Below are 17,674 nucleotides of genomic sequence, written 5' to 3'. Positions count from 1 at the left end.
CAGAATGATGATATGTCGGACCTTGTTCTCAATCTTCTTCCCAACTCTATGCACCACATCCACAGATTCTTCAAGCTTTGATATCATATCAGGTGCGATCTTGCCAAGAATTCCAATAACCAGCGATCTGACACCTTCATCTCTTTTCTCTTCTAATCCTTTAATCCGGAGGCACCACCTCATTTTGTACCTTTCTTGCTCTCACACTCTCTCCTTGAGATCGTAGTTATCTTTGGTCAACTGCTCGTTTCGTCTCTCCAACTCTTTAACCTTTTGTTTACATTCTTTCACCTCCTCCGAGTTGAACTGAACCGCTTTGGCTAGGCTGGCTAGCATCGTACTAGCTTGCTTGCATTGCACACTCAGGTCAGCTAGCTGCTCGTCCACTCTTTTTTCAAGGTTTTTTCTACGTAGTCATGATCCGTTCCTTCTCTGCTGTCTTCCTTTCCATCACATGGCGATGTTGTTTCTTGTTTTTTGAGGTCGAGTTTGAATTTAGCAGGTTTAACTATACTTGGGGCAGTCATTTTACTACTTTCGAGTGGAAACAATAACGAACACAAAGTAAATTCTGGGACAAGTTCAACGAGCTCCTAATTCGTGCGACTGCTCAACTCGCCATCTTGCGCCACCGTCTCACTACTAGATGAACTTGTGACACACATCTGCAGCAGAGGCTGAGTGGCTGCTCTCACACCTGGAGCATCCAAATCGACCCACAAACACGCTGAAAGATGCAATGCCATCAATGTGGATTGTCAAGACTGAGAGACCTCTTCCCTCTGACCCCTCCCCAAACCCTCAAACCCTCCTACCCACCTCGACATACAAACTCTGTGTGGCTTCACGTGTTCTGTTGATGTTTACATGATCAAAATAACTTGAACACAAATACAAACAAACAAAGAGGAAGACCGCACCGGAAGGAAAAAACTACAAGTCCCAGCATCCTCTGTGTTTAGGGAGCAGCAGTGAAAGTGAAAGCAGGAGGAGGAAGGTGGAGCTGAGGCAGGTGAGTGTTAACATGAATATGTTTCTTCTTATGACATAAAATAATTCCACGCTGTTCGTGTCTGTGGGTGAAATGTGAGGCCGGTCGGCTCCTCTGAGCGCTGGTTTCCTGTAAGTAGAGAGGAAGTGAGTTTAGCTGAGCCTCCGTTTAGTGTGAGAGAGCAGGAGGAGAGTGAGAGCTGTGCTGAGGCAGGGTGAGTGTTAACACCGCTCTGACATTACTGTGTCTCTGTGGCGGGAACAACAGGCTCCGTCAGTGGAGGCAAAAATAATCAGACTTTGGTTTTTCAAAGGAAACAACTTTATGTCGGAAGTTCCCGCACGCTCATTGATTAAGAATGTGTCAATCTCGAGCTATTAGCCAATGAGCGTGCGGATTCACAGAAAGACCCGCCTTTATCACGGGACTTTAAAAACTACAATGGCGACAGAAACTCCGTGAGTGGAGTTCAGGGTGACGTTATGAAACTGTGACGTTTGAGCCACTTCCCGTTGAACGTGAAACTGATGGTTTCTGGTGTTTGGGTCTGTTTTTCTGTATTTATGCAGATAAAGTGTAAACTCAGATGAATTATACCATCAAATGTTAAAGGAAAATATCAGGATGAGTGTCTGTGAGCTGAGAAGGACGTGAAGCGAGCAGTTTATCCCAGAGCTGAAGCTGCTCTGTGTGCAGAGATGAGCTCAGATTCCTGCTGTGATTGATCAACAGTCACAGAAATGTAGACTTGTAGTTATTACTGCAGTATGGTCACAGCAGATACTGATAAACATGTATTATGAGGATGGATGATCAAGTTTCTCACTCTCTCCTTTAAATCTCAGTTTTTTTCTTCTTCACAGTTTATCTGTTAATTTATTAATGAATAACACTGAAAGAGTTTCTGTTATATTTCCCCTTGAACATCAGCTTATTAGGGCGGCATTAGGAAATAGCCCCCCTCCAAAGAATGAATAAATGAATGATGATAATAATAAAATGATTCAAAAGCAGAGCTCAGAGTGGTAGAATGGTCAAACATGGATCCACGGGTGGTTCAACTGCATTTGGTGACGTGACTAAAGCAAATCTTTCAAATAATCCCACCATCAACGGGATGTTGTCTCCTTTACTACGGTTACTTTACTTGGTCACCGTGTGAATTTCTTTGAAATGAACCAAATTCTTTTATTTGTCGGTTGTTGCATATTTAACCTCTACAGTCAGGAAAGGAGGAGATGAGGCCTCAACAATGTTGGGTTGTAGCTGTGGTTCAGGTTAGAGTGAGTGTCCATGGAATAAATGTAAGTCAGTGAACTGGAAACATGACTGTGTTCAAACTTTGTTTCCTTTTTATAATGAGTCTAATCAAAGGTGGACAGAAGTATCTCCACTGTGACTTTTCTGTGTCACCATCAGAGCTTCTGCACAGTGTTTCTGGGGCAGATAACATTGCAGCATTATGGAGACATTATGGAGACAAAAAGAAAAGCGTCTGGACTTCTTTAAGTTAAACTTAAAGAAATCCAGACGCTTTTCTTGGACTGTTGGTTTCAGTGTTTAGTCTCATTCACACACTCCCTCAGACTCTTCACACACACTGATTTGCTGACATAAACACACTCCTGTGTGCTTTCTTGGCTTCACACACACACTGAGGACCATCTACAGACTGTGAGCTCCGTCTTCTTTGTCTTTGGAGCCGAACTCTGACAAAGTTAGGAACAAAACTTTCTCCAGCGTGTGAACTTTCCTCCTAGACTCAGTCTGAGCAGTCAGACCACATATTTCTAAAGCAGCACATGAAGGTGTGGCTCACACACACACAGGTGAAGGAAACAGCTGCAGTATTAAAAGCTGCTTCACTGTCTACAAATATATGAACTGAATGTTTCTTTCAGGCTGTAAAAACCTTATTTATCCTCCATTACAGTCCTGCATTCAGAGCATTACTTCTGTTATATTAGTACATGTATTTTAGTGCGCATGCGCCAACCAGCATGCAGCCTGTTACAGTCGCTCCTGCTTTTCTCTTAGTTTAGCTCTTTTTTCTTACGTATTCTTTTTTTTTTCTGACTTGTATTTTCCTCCGTTTTCTATCTCTTACTCAATCATGTGGATTGAGAGAGTTTTTGTTCTTCTGGTGGCCGTGGAACTGTTACTTTTATCATGGAACGGGACCGCGGCACATCTCCTACACGCACGGACTGTTTACTCCAGAGATCAGCTGATCGCCCTGATGCCGGCCGGCTCGCTGGCCAGGCCCGCAGAAGTGCCCGCAGAAGTACCAGCTGAAATTTGGAGGAAAACACATCGGGGATGCAGAGGTCAAGGACAGAAGAGAAGAAAAAAGGTGACGGTGAGACAGCGGAGGCTCGAAGCGAGGAGGAGGTTTAAACCGTGTCTGCCGTCTATCGTGATGGGAAATGTGCGATCGTTGGCAAGTAAAATCGACGAGCTCTCAGCACTGGTACGGAGTCAGAGGGAATACCGAGAGTGTAGCCTGATGTGTTTCACCGAATCATGGCTGCACCAGGTCATTCCCGATGAGAATGCTTCCGTGGAAGGCTTCCACACTGTTCGGGCGGACAGGGACAGCATCGCTAGCGGTAAGCGTAAAGGAGGTGGGCTTGCTGTTTTAGTTAACAACCGGTGGTGTAACCCTGCCAACATAACAATCAAAGAAAGGATTTGTTGCCCGGACACTGAACTGTGTGCTGTTGGACTCAGGCCGTATTATTTACCCAGGGAATTCTCTCACGTCATCTTGGTGGCTGTTTATGTTCCCCCCTCTGCTAACCCCACAGCTGCATGTGACACTATCCACTCTGCCATAGCTCGGCTACAGACTCAGCACCCGAGTGCCTTTATTGTGATCTCGGGTGACTTCAACCATGTATCACTGGACAATACACTACCAACATTCAAACAATATGTGGACTGTCCCACCAGGGGAGAGAAAACTTTAGACTTACTGTATGCTAACGTCAAGGATGCATACAGCTCCTCCTCCCTCCCCCCACTTGGTAGGTCAGATCATAACCTGATTCACCTCACCCCCCGCTATGTGCCAATTGTGAGGAGGGAACCTGTGACCACCAGGACTGTTAGGAGGTGGTCAGAGGAGGCAATAGCGGAACTACAGGGCTGTTTCGAGGTGACCGACTGGGAAACACTCTGTGAGCCTCACGCCGAGGACATCAATGGGCTTACTGAGTGTATCACAGACTACATAACTTTCTGCACCGACTCCATTGTTCCAGCTCAGACTGTTCATTGTTACCCAAATAACAAGCCGTGGGTGACTAAGGACATCAAAGCCCTCCTCAACAACAAGAAGAGGGCTTTCAGAGGGGGCAACAAAGAGGAGGTGAGGAAGGTCCAGGTGTTACTAAAGGACAAGATCAGAGAGGCTAAGGACAATTACAGGAGGAAGCTGGAGTGGAAACTCCAGCAGAACAGCATGAGAGAGGTGTGGAGGGGCATGAAGACCATCACTGGATTCAGGCCAACCAACAGCAGGGGAGCTGAGGGAGGTGAGAATAGAGCCGACGAGTTGAATCTGTTTTTCAATAGATTCGACACCACAGTGTCTGCTCCCACCCCACAACCTCACCTGCAGTCAGCCTGGAATCCAGAGCCACACCACTGTGCCAGCCTCTCTCTTCACATGTTGCCTCCTGTGAGATTCCTGACACCCCTCCCCCACCCATCACCTTCACTCAATACCAGGTTGAGATGCAAATGAGGAGACTTCACTGAGGCAAGTCTGCTGGACCAGACGGAGTGAGTCCCCTTGTCCTCAAGGCCTGTGCCCCCCAGCTGTGTGGAGTCTTTCATAAACTGTTTATGCTGAGTCTGAGTCTGCAGAGGGTCCCGGTGATGTGGAAGACATCATGCCTCGTCCCTGTACCAAAGACGCCTCGTCCCAGTGGCCCCCAGGATTACAGGCCCGTGGCACTGACCTCCCACATCATGAAGACCCTGGAAAGGCTCATCCTGGACCAGCTGCGACCCATAGTAAGACCACATCTGGATCCCCTTCAGTTCGCTTATCAGCCTCGTCTCGGAACAGAGGACGCCATCATCTACCTGCTCAATCGTGTCTACACCCATCTGGACCAGCCGGCGAGCACTGTGAGGGTCATGTTTTTTGACTTTTCCAGTGCTTTCAACACCATCAGGCCGACCCTCCTGGGTGATAAGTTAGCAGCGATGCAGGTGGATGCTTCTCTGGTGTCCTGGATTGTTGATTACCTGACAGGAAGACCACAATATGTACGTCTCCCACAGTGTGTGTCTGACAAGGTGATTAGCAACACAGGGGCACCACAGGGGACTGTCCTCTCCCCCTTCCTCTTCACCCTCTACACCACAGACTTCAGCCACTGCACAGAGACCTGCCATCTTCAGAAGTTTTCTGATGACTCTGCGGTGGTTGGATGCATCAGCAGGGATGATGAGACAGAGTACCGGGCTGTGGTCGACTCCTTTGTCACGTGGTGTGAGCAGAATCATCTGCAGCTCAACGTGGCAAAGACCAAGGAACTGATCGTGGACTTCAGGAAGACCAGGAAACACTTGACCCCTGTTTCAATCCAGGGGGTCAGTGTTGACATTGTGGAGGACTATAAATACCTTGGAGTACACATTGACAATAAACTGGACTGGGCTAAAAACACCACAGCACTTTACAGGAAGGGCCAGAGTCGTCTCTATTTTTTGAGGCGACTGAGGTCCTTCAACATCTGCCAGAAAATGCTGAGGATTTTCTATGAGTCTGTGGTGGCCAGTGCGATCCTCTATGCTGTTGCATGCTGGGGGAGCAGGCTGAGGGTCGCAGATGCCAACAGACTTAATAAACTGATCCGTAAGGCCAGCAATGTTGTGGGGATGGAGCTGGACTCCCTCAAGGTGGTGTCGGAGAGGTGGATGCTGTCCAAGATAAAGACAATGTTGGATAACACCTCCCACCCACTCCATGACATGTTGGTCAGTCACAGGAGCTCGTTCAGTGAGAGACTGAGATTACCGAAAAGCACCACTGAACGACACAGGAAATCATTCCTGCCTGTGGCCATCTCCCTGTACAACGCATCCACTTAACACACTGTTTGCTGCTACAACTACACGTTTCTTTTCCAAATATTTATTTATAAGTGACTTATGTATGTATGTATGTATATATATGTATATATTGTACTATTCTTAGTTAGCGTATTGTCTGTCTTGTCTTAATGTTGGTTTAAAATGGAGCACTGTAACAAAAAATAATTTCCCCCAGGGATCAATAAAGTATTCTGATTCTGATTCTGATTTTATTCTGATGAACACATGAAACTCTGAGCTGGATTGAATCCATTGAATCAGAGTCCAGGACTCAGACTAAACACACTGAATGTGTCCTGAGCTCGGCCGCTGTTCCACAGTAACTGCTGTCAGAGTCACTGTTACTGAGTTAGCTTAGCTAGCAGAGCAGCTAGCAGTTAGAGTATGAACTCTGTAAGCAGTCAGCTCGGTCCTGGACATGGTTACTGACATAAAGCTGCTCTCTGCAGCCATGTTTGACCTGCTGCTTTGTAGGACTACAGTAATGGAGGATTTGGAGGCTGAACTGGGCTCTGTGACACTTTTTGTAGTGAACTGATGAAAGCTGTGTCTCAGTTGGATGTTAGTCCAACACATCAGACACGACCTCTGCAGCTCTCAGTTGATGTGCACATGAATGATTTGTGTTTCCTCTGCAGGTGAAGGTAGAAAGTGTGTGTGAGCTGATGTGAACTAAGCAGCATGGATCAGTGTGAGGACAGAGAGGAGGGAGTCCCTCCCTCTAAAAGCACTCTGTGTGGGGAACATGAGAGCCAGACCAAAGCTCAGAGGTGAGATGACCATCTCTAACTGTCCATGACTCTTCTCCATGTCACAGCTCAGCACTCACATCACTGCTCCATCATTATTCACACTCATACCTCTGTGTGTGTTGTTTTAAAGCCCAGAGCTGTGGGGCGTACCAGGCTCAGCTGGACATAACCCTGAAACTAATCCAGAACCTGGACCTGAACCCAGCTGTGTTTCCTTAAAGAGCAACGACTCGAAGGATGCTTTTATAAACTTTAAAGGATGTTCTTCTGCTGCTGAGAGGTAATCTGTGTCTAGATGTTGTTCCTGACTCTGTATTTCTGAATAAATCGTCATGTTTGATATCAGCTCAGCTCTTTTTCACACATTTCTATGTTGGTATGTGAAGCGGTGTGTGTTGGAGTGTTTCCACAAACACAGCAGTCAGAGTGGAAAGAGTGGATGTTGTAGGAGGTGTTTGTGTAGTGAAGAGGCTGAGTGTCTGTAGGACTCCAGCTGCTCCAGCAGGTGTCTCCTTTGTGCTTTGCTTCAAACACAGTGTAGGGAGGAGCTTCCACTCAGGTGTTTCAGGTGTTGCTGGATGGAGGAGGACAAATAGTTTTTCCCTTCAGTGACACTTCAGCAGCTCAATGTTCTGGGAGATGTTTGTCTTTATGAAGGTTTATGGATTCTTGTTCTTACTTTGGTTAAACTGAGCAATACATTTTCCATCTAACATTTAAAGTAAATTTCCAGGTGAATAAAAGATCTGCAGCTGCAGCCTCTGTGATGTTTCACAGTCTGAAAGTAACAAATTCAACCAGAGTTCAAACAAAGGCTTAATATACGTGTGTGTTTGATATAATGTCAACAAGTACAAACAGGTGTTCTTACAGGTCTTAATCACAGAGGTCTGATAAGTCTGGTGACTTTCACACTCAGCAGTTTTGCTGCCTTTTGTTTTATATTGGCCTTTTTAAAGCCCTTCAAAGTCTCCCACATTCATACAGAGCTTTTAACACCAAACTCCTTTACAGTCCTTCTCCTCTCACACACGATCACACGACTGATTTGTCTGCAGCAGCTGTGTTACTGCTAGTATTTTGTTATGTGTGTAATCTCCTCATATTGTTCCTGTGGTTTAGTTTGACTTCCTTCTGCAAACTCAGCTGCTCTGTTGCTGATACACGTCTCCATGAATATGATTGATCAGATGCTGCCAACACCGTGTGTTTCATGTGAGCGCTCAGCTGAAACCCTGGGTTGACTTATCGAGTTAATAACAAGCTTCACGTGACTGTGAATGCTAAAGTGAATCCAGATAAAGGAAAGAGACCCTGCTAATGTTGGACTCACTTCTTAGTGTAGATCCCAGGAGGAAGTTCAACATAGCCATTCTTTGTGCTAGCTCGACCAAACCTGAGACCACAGTGCAGGATAATGATCATCATCTGTCTCTGTCAAGGACATTTAAAATCCACAAATAACAAACATAATTATATTTGATCATTAAAAATGATGATTAAACAAAGTGTCAAACATACTTAAGTAGAAGGACTGATGTTTGTGTTAAAATACCCTCTTAAAGCTGAAATACTGATTCAACTTCTTTACTCAAGTAAAGGTAAAAGAGTACAGGCTCTGAAATGTACTCACAGTATTAAAGTAAAAACGCCATCTTTGAAGGAAATTTCTGCCAGTTTTTGTGCAAAGTTACCTGAATTTCTACCTCCAACATTAATATGAGAAAATTATCTGAACTTTTATTCTAATGAATTTAATCAGCTTGAACATTTTGTAGCACAAAAGTAGAAAAAACCCAAAGGGAATCAAAAATAGCTCCGTTTGCTGTTGCCTGCATTGTAGATGGGCGGCTTTGCCTCAACACCTAAACAGGAAAATGAGTTTAGTCAAGTATTAAAGTGGGATTGAAGAGGTGAGGAAACCAGAGATCAGGTGTTGTGGTGCAGCATTAAGATAAGATGGGGCCTGATTATTTAAGACCTTGTATGTGAGGAGCAGCCAATGAAGGGAAGCCAAAACAGGAGAAATCTGCTCTCTCTTTCTAGTCCCTGTCAGGACTCTTGCTGCAGCATTTTGGATTAGCTGAAGGCTTTTCAGGGAGTTTTTAGGACTTCCTGATAATAATGAATTACAGTCGTCCAGCCTGGAAGTAATAAATGCATGAACTAGTTTTTCAAGTATAATAACCTCAGTTTGATCTGAATGAAGAAGCAGAAAGTTAGCGGCCATCCAGGTCTTTATGTCTTTAAGACATTCCTGCAGTTTAACTCATTGGTGTGTGTTATCTGGCTTCATGGACAGATAGAGCTGGGTGTGCTATGTCTTCTGATGAGGCTGCCTTGGTGATTTCAACATCCATGTCTGCTGTGACTTTAAACTTCTGGTCAAGGACTTTTTAAATATTATTGACTCTTTTAACTTGACCCAGTGGGTTACTGGTCCCACTCATGAAAAAGGTCACACACTAGACTTGGAGCTTTCCCACGGGCGGGATGTGTGCGTCACTGAAATATCTGAGTTGGGCATCTCTGATCATTTTCCTGTGTTGTTCACTCTGACACTGCGCTGCTCAGTAGATAAGCCGTACGGCTGGGTCTAGGGATGCTTTTTAAGTAAAGGTTTAACTACAGCCAGCTAGCGATGGGTACCGTTTACATTTGAAAACCTGCTAAATCAGAATCAGTTGCTGATGACGGCTTTTTTCTTTTACATCAATCACGTATAATCTTAACTCAAAGTGAACATAGACTTGATTGAAGTAACTCAGATCAGCCAATTCAAAATGCTAATTCAATCAACTCTGAGTTTATGGCTAGACTCAGTTTGTTGGCCCTGCACCTTAAAACTATTCCCTCTTTGTCCCTCATGTTTTTTGGATATTGTTTTCACATCTTATGTCACGGCTAGCGGGGCGAGCCATGTTGAATTTAATAAAGGACCCAAGATGCCGACACTGCTGTGAAGTGAGTGAGCTTTATTGAAACGGTGAAGTGCAGTGGAGATGGCCTGTGCAGAAGCTAAGATAACCTCTACTGAAAAAAACAAAAAACTAACCTGAAACCTTAAACGGAGACACGGGGAGACAACACAGACGAACCAGCAACAAGCAGGAGAAAACAAAGGGCTCATATACACAAAAGAGCCATCAGGGAATGAGAAAAGGGAGACACAGCAGGATTCATTGGACATAACCAGACAAGGGGAAGCAAAAGTAGACACACTGGCTGTGTCCCAATTCAGGGTCTGCACGCTTGAAGTATGCGCACTACGCGTACTACGTACAGTGCGTACTATAAGTACGAGAAGTGCGGAAGTGAGAGGCTTGTGAAATGGGACGGTCTAGCCTTCGCCGTGCTGCTCAGGTTGCCTAGCAACCATGATACTAACCGCGAGAAACGTTACATACAGCATTGTTTGACAGAAATGAAGGAGAAAAAATGTTTTGTTGGTCATTCATTTTTGTCATGACATCACTTTATTAGTTGAGTATCTGAGCCTGAGACCACGGGACTGTAAAACATGATTGTTGGGCTTCATTTCTGTGCTGAACAGTCATTTCAAGATTAGTTAGTAAATAACAATTAGCTAATGTTGTTCATGAGACTAAAATCATCTCACTGTGGTAATGTAAGCATAATATATATATATATATATATATATATATATATATATATATATAAAGCAGCTGGATAGCGTAGTGGTTAAACTACACGCCTTTGGAACAGAGGATCGCAAGTTCGATTCCTGCCTGGGGCGTCTGTAAATATGAAGGCATGCCGGCTCGGACGTCGCCCGGATCAACAAGGTCCGCGTCAGGTGTTGAGGAACCAGGGCACCCTGACGAAAAGTGGGCTACTGGAACAAGAAGGCATCGGTGGGCAAGGGACGAAAACAGGGCGTTGTTGGAATGCTACTACGCAAGTAACCCCGGCGGAAGGGGCTACATGAATAGGATGAGGGACCTATGGATTCTTCGATACCCAACATCCACAATGACGGCGAAACAACTAGTAGCTCAGTGTTCCAACATTCGAAAGAAGGGACTGCTCTCACAGCTAGAGATTGACGAGGTACAACACAAATGCTACGGCAAGGAGGAGTCAGGACGCCAGGTCAGGGGGGAGATATCATCACCCCCACCCGAGATTGGGTACATAGCCCCAAGTGCGATAGGAGAAGGATCGTTGAGTGCGAGAGGAACTGACCTGAAAAATATTGAAACCTGGATCCCCCGTAGCCGGTTACCAAGATTACGTGAAGTACCCTCAGAAGGTCTGCTAGATGATGTTAATGCAGCACTACGGGCAATACCTACAACCACAATTACCGACACTAACAAGCTGATCTACAATACGGCAGCAGTGATCAGTGAGATGCTTGGTTACAAGTTGAACAGCCACAAGGGGCAGTACCCTCCATGGAGAAGGAGGCTAGAGGGCAAGATCAAAGTAGCACGGAGGGAGGTTAGCCAACTAACAGAGTTGCAGAAAGGTGCGACAAATAAGGTGCCTAAGAAATACAGCAAGCTGTCCATACCTGAGGCCTTGGAAACTGCCAAGCAAAGACTCACAGCCTTGGCCAGCCGCTTGAGGAGGTACACCAGAGAGATAGAAGGCAGGAGAATAAACCAGCTGTTCTCCACAGAACCAGCAAAGGTGTACTCTCAGTGGCAAGGGAACAATAAGAGAACAGCACCACCAAGGCTGGAGACGGAGCAATACTGGAAGAGCATATGGGAGAAGGATGCAACCCATAACGGCAATGCTCAGTGGCTAGTGGATCTGAGGGCAGACCACAGCGACCTCCCTGAACAGGGTCCAGTAACCATCACAGTGGCAGATATCCAAGAAAGGGTCTCCAGTATGAAGAGTTGGACAGCACCAGGGCCCGACATGGTTCACGCCTACTGGCTGAAGAAGCTGACTGCACTCCACGAGCGTCTGGCAGCACAAATGAACCAGCTGCTAGTTAACGAGAGACACCCGGAATGGCTAACTGAAGGCCGGACGGTCCTGATCCCCAAGGACCCCAAGAAGGGACCGGTCCCCTCCAACTACCGACCAATAACCTGCCTCAGTACTACATGGAAGCTCCTGTCAGGCATCATATCGGCTAAGATGAACAGGCACATGGGTCAATACATGAGCGGGACACAGAAAGGAATTGGCAAGAATACCAGAGGCGCAAAACACCAGCTACTGGTAGACAGAACAATCAGCCGAGACTGCAAGACCAGACTGACCAACCTGTGCACTGCCTGGATTGATTACAAGAAGGCCTATGACTCAATGCCCCACAGCTGGATACTGGAATGCCTAGAATTGTACAAGATCAATGGGACCCTAAGAGCCTTCATCAGGAACTCAATGGGGATGTGGCGTACAACACTAGAGGCCAACTCCAAGCCCATAGCACAAGTTACCATCAAGTGCGGGATCTACCAAGGAGATGCTCTGTCCCCACTGCTGTTCTGCATAGGCCTGAACCCCCTCAGTGAGATCATTAACAAGACTGGCTACGGATACCGACTACGGAACGGAGCAGTTGTCAGCCACCTCCTGTACATGGATGACATCAAGCTGTATGCCAAGAGTGAACGAGACATCGATTCACTGATCCACACTACCAGGCTATACAGCAATGACATTGGAATGTCGTTCGGACTGGAGAAGTGTAGTCGGATGGTAACAAAGAGAGGGAAGGTAGTCAGAACTGAGGGGATTGAACTACCAGAAGGCAACATTGCAGACATAGAGGACAGTTACAAGTACCTGGGGATCCCGCAGGCAAATGGGAACCATGGAGAGGCCGCTAGAAAGGCTGCAACCACCAAGTACCTGCAGAGGGTCAGGCAAGTCCTGAGGAGTCAGCTGAATGGTAAGAACAAGATCCGGGCCATCAACACATACGCCCTGCCCGTGATCAGGTACCCTGCTGGGGTAATAGGCTGGCCAAAGGAGGAGATAGAAGCCACTGACATAAAGACAAGAAAGCTCCTGACCATGCATGGAGGGTTTCACCCCAAGTCCAGCACCCTGAGGCTGTACGCTAAGCGGAAGGAAGGGGGCCGGGGACTGGTGAGTGTCAGCACCACAGTCCAGGATGAGACAAGGAACATCCAAGAATACATTGGGAAGATGGCCCCAACTGACCGAGTGCTCAGTGAATACCTCAGGCAGCAGAAACCCAAGAAAGAGGAGGGAGACGAGGAACCATCATGGAAGGACAGGCCCCTGCACGGTATGTACCACCGGCAGATAGAGGAGGTGGCTGATATCCAGAAATCCTACCAGTGGCTGGACAAAGCTGGACTGAAAGACAGCACAGAGGCACTAATCATGGCAGCACAAGAACAAGCTCTGAGTACAAGATCCATAGAGGCTGGGGTCTATCACACCAGGCAAGACCCCAGGTGCAGGCTGTGTAAAGATGCCCCAGAGACAATCCAGCACATAACAGCAGGGTGCAAGATGCTAGCAGGCAAGGCATACATGGAACGCCATAACCAAGTGGCCGGCATAGTGTACAGGAACATCTGTGCCGAGTATAACCTAGAAGTCCCGAGGTCAAAATGGGAGATGCCCCCAAGGGTGGTGGAGAATGACCGAGCTAAGATCCTGTGGGACTTCCAGATACAGACGGACAAAATGGTGGTGGCTAACCAACCGGACATAGTGGTGGTAGACAAACAGAAGAAGACGGCCGTAGTGATCGATGTAGCGGTTCCGAATGACAGCAATATCAGGAAGAAGGAACACGAGAAGCTGGAGAAATACCAAGGGCTCAGAGAAGAGCTCGAGAGGATGTGGAGGGTGAAGGTAACGGTGGTCCCCGTGGTAATCGGAGCACTAGGTGCGGTGACTCCCAAGCTAGGCGAGTGGCTCCAGCAGATCCCGGGAATAACATCGGAGATCTCTGTCCAGAAGAGCGCAGTCCTGGGAACAGCTAAGATACTGCGCAGGACCCTCAAGCTCCCAGGCCTCTGGTAGAGGACCCGAGCTTGAAGGATAAACCGCCCGCAGGGGCGTGCTGGGTGTTTTTTTTTATATATATATATATTAGGGGTGGGGGAAAAAATCGATACTGTGTAGTATCGATTTTTTCCCCCACCCCTAATATATATATCGTGATATTTTGTTTGCTAATAATGTATCGATACAGGGACAGCAGAAATCGATATTTTGTTACAAAAACGGTTTTTGTGCTCAGAGCATGTTGATCCTTTTTCTGAGCAAGAATCCTGACATTCCTTCACTGTCCAAATGTATTTAACTTTTTTTTGGCAGCAATAAACATGACAGTTTACTTATTTTAATTTAAGACATTTTTTATTTTAATTAAGTTTAAAACTTTTTTTATTTAATGTAAATATATATTTTGTTTTAATTTACTTTAAAATTCTTCAGTTTCTGAATGGGCTGCATAGTTTTCATAAATTGCTTAGTTCAGAATAGCTATAATTGTACCAGATGGTTGCATTCAGTTAAGTTGGACTAGACTGTAATACAAACCGTTCAGTTTGTCAACAATAAAACTGACTGAAATGAGAGAAAGACTGAGTGCGAGACTTTGATATTAGATAAAATGAATATTGATAAAGTTTAACTTTATGTACAGAATCTGAATATATATATATATATATATATATATATATATATATATATATATATATATATATATATATATATATATATATATATATATATATATATATATATATATATATATATATATCAGCACCACCAAGGCTGGAGACGGAGCAATACTGGAAGAGCATATGGGAGAAGGATGCAACCCATAACGGCAATGCTCAGTGGCTAGAGGATCTGAGGGCTGACCACAGCAACCTCCCTGAACAGGGTCCAGTAACCATCACAGTGGCAGATATCCAAGAAAGGGTCTCCAGTATGAAGAGTTGGACAGCACCAGGGCCCGACATGGTTCACGCCTACTGGCTGAAGAAGCTGACTGCACTCCACGAGCGTCTGGCAGCACAAATGAACCAGCTGCTAGTTAACGAGAGACACCCGGAATGGCTAACTGAAGGCCGGACGGTCCTGATCCCCAAGGACCCCAAGAAGGGACCGGTCCCCTCCAACTACCGACCAATAACCTGCCTCAGTACTACATGGAAGCTCCTGTCAGGCATCATATCGGCTAAGATGAACAGGCACATGGGTCAATACATGAGCGGGACACAGAAAGGAATTGGCAAGAATACCAGAGGCGCAAAACACCAGCTACTGGTAGACAGAACAATCAGCCGAGACTGCAAGACCAGACTGACCAACCTGTGCACTGCCTGGATTGATTACAAGAAGGCCTATGACTCAATGCCCCACAGCTGGATACTGGAATGCCTAGAATTGTACAAGATCAATGGGACCCTAAGAGCCTTCATCAGGAACTCAATGGGGATGTGGCGTACAACACTAGAGGCCAACTCCAAGCCCATAGCACAAGTCACCATCAAGTGCGGGATCTACCAAGGAGATGCTCTGTCCCCACTGCTGTTCTGCATAGGCCTGAACCCCCTCAGTGAGATCATTAACAAGACTGGCTACGGATACCGACTACGGAACGGAGCAGTTGTCAGCCACCTCCTGTACATGGATGACATCAAGCTGTATGCCAAGAGTGAACGAGACATCGATTCACTGATCCACACTACCAGGCTATACAGCAATGACATTGGAATGTCGTTCGGACTGGAGAAGTGTAGTCGGATGGTAACAAAGAGAGGGAAGGTAGTCAGAACTGAGGGGATTGAACTACCAGAAGGCAACATTGCAGACATAGAGGACAGTTACAAGTACTTGGGGATCCCACAGGCGAATGGGAACCATGAAGAGGCCGCTAGAAAAGCTGCAACCACCAAGTACCTGCAGAGGGTCAGGCAAGTCCTGAGGAGTCAGCTGAATGGTAAGAACAAGATCCGGGCCATCAACACGTACGCCCTGCCCGTGATCAGGTACCCTGCTGGGGTAATAGGCTGGCCAAAGGAGGAGATAGAAGCCACTGACATAAAGACAAGAAAGCTCCTTACCATGCATGGAGGGTTTCACCCCAAATCCAGCACCCTGAGGCTGTACGCTAAGCGGAAGGAAGGGGGCCGGGGACTGGTGAGTGTCAGCACCACAGTCCAGGATGAGACAACGAACATCCAAGAATACATTAGGAAGATGGCCCCAACTGACCGAGTGCTCAGTGAATACCTCAGGCAGCAGAAACCCAAGAAAGAGGAGGGAGACGAGGAACCATCATGGAAGGACAGGCCCCTGCACGGTATGTACCACCGGCAGATAGAGGAGGTGGCTGATATCCAGAAATCCTACCAGTGGCTGGACAAAGCTGGACTGAAAGACAGCACAGAGGCACTAATCATGGCAGCACAAGAACAAGCTCTGAGCACAAGATCCATAGAGGCTGGGGTCTATCACACCAGGCAAGACCCCAGGTGCAGGCTGTGTAAAGATGCCCCAGAGACAATCCAGCACATAACAGCAGGGTGCAAGATGCTAGCAGGCAAGGCATACATGGAACGCCATAACCAAGTGGCCGGCATAGTGTACAGGAACATCTGTGCCGAGTATAACCTGGAAGTCCCGAGGTCAAAATGGGAGATGCCCCCAAGGGTGGTGGAGAATGACCGAGCTAAGATCCTGTGGGACTTCCAGATACAGACGGACAAAATGGTGGTGGCTAACCAACCGGACATAGTGGTGGTAGACAAACAGAAGAAGATGGCCGTAGTGATCGATGTAGCGGTTCCGAATGACAGCAATATCAGGAAGAAGGAACACGAGAAGCTGGAGAAATACCAAGGGCTCAGAGAAGAGCTCGAGAGGATGTGGAGGGTGAAGGTAACGGTGGTCCCCGTGGTAATCGGAGCACTAGGTGCGGTGACTCCCAAGCTAGGCGAGTGGCTCCAGCAGATCCCAGGAACAACATCGGAGATCTCTGTCCAGAAGAGTGCAGTCCTGGGAACAGCTAAGATACTGCGCAGGACCCTCAAGCTCCCAGGCCTCTGGTAGAGGACCCGAGCTTGAAGGATAAACCGCCCGCAGGGGCGTGCTGGGTGTTTTTTTTTTTTTATATATATATATATATATATATATATATATATATATATATATATATATATATATATATATATATATATATCAATAAGTAGAGGCTTTAAAACTAAGTTAACGCTGAAAGTACAAACATCACTAATGTCACACAACTTTGCCGACATGTGGCCAACAGTGATGTTTTAATGTTCTTCGTTATTAAACATTCGCACATAAATAAGTGACGTCATATTCAGTACTTACTTTTGACAGTTCACTCTTGGCCGCTCCCTTCTGCCGTATTTTGCGGCAAAATTATCCACACCCACCGCTGCGCTATGAATTGTGGGATATATGGGACCACGAAGCGTGCACCGGACCACGCTTGATATTTGGGAAAATCAATGGCGCATTTGGAGTATGAATTTGAAGTACACTTCGAATTGGGACAGCCGTTGTCATGTGGCAGTGACGTAATTGCACTTAAAATGCGTACTTCAAGCATGCAGACCCTGAATTGGGACACAGCCACTAACATAGGACATGGCACTGTCAAAATAAAACAGGAAGTGAACACAGAGACACAATACTAACACAGTACAGAGGGAACACAGAAACCAAAACCTCAGAACTAGAAAATCTTAATCAGAATGAAATTGTAACAAAAGACAATAACAATCAAAACAAAACCACTGAGTCCACAGACTCGGGACATACATCGGCTCAAACTGTGGTCATAAATATTTTGTACTTGTAAATCAGACTG

General features: G+C 46.2%; 1 protein-coding gene across 1 annotated transcript in view; it reads left to right on the top strand.

The window, feature by feature from the left end:
* The window catches only part of LOC146675633 (ribonuclease inhibitor-like), a 132,729-nt gene that overhangs the window by 41,206 nt on the left and 73,849 nt on the right, over window positions 1–17,674 (top strand). The window lies entirely within an intron of this gene.

The sequence above is a fragment of the Rhamphochromis longiceps genome, linkage group LG3 (genome assembly GCF_057381845.1).
Source record: "Rhamphochromis longiceps isolate RC_006_pf linkage group LG3, R_longiceps_female_GT1.1, whole genome shotgun sequence".
Classification (NCBI taxonomy): Eukaryota; Metazoa; Chordata; class Actinopteri; order Cichliformes; family Cichlidae; genus Rhamphochromis; species Rhamphochromis longiceps.
This window is presented reverse-complemented; position numbering and strand designations above follow the sequence as displayed.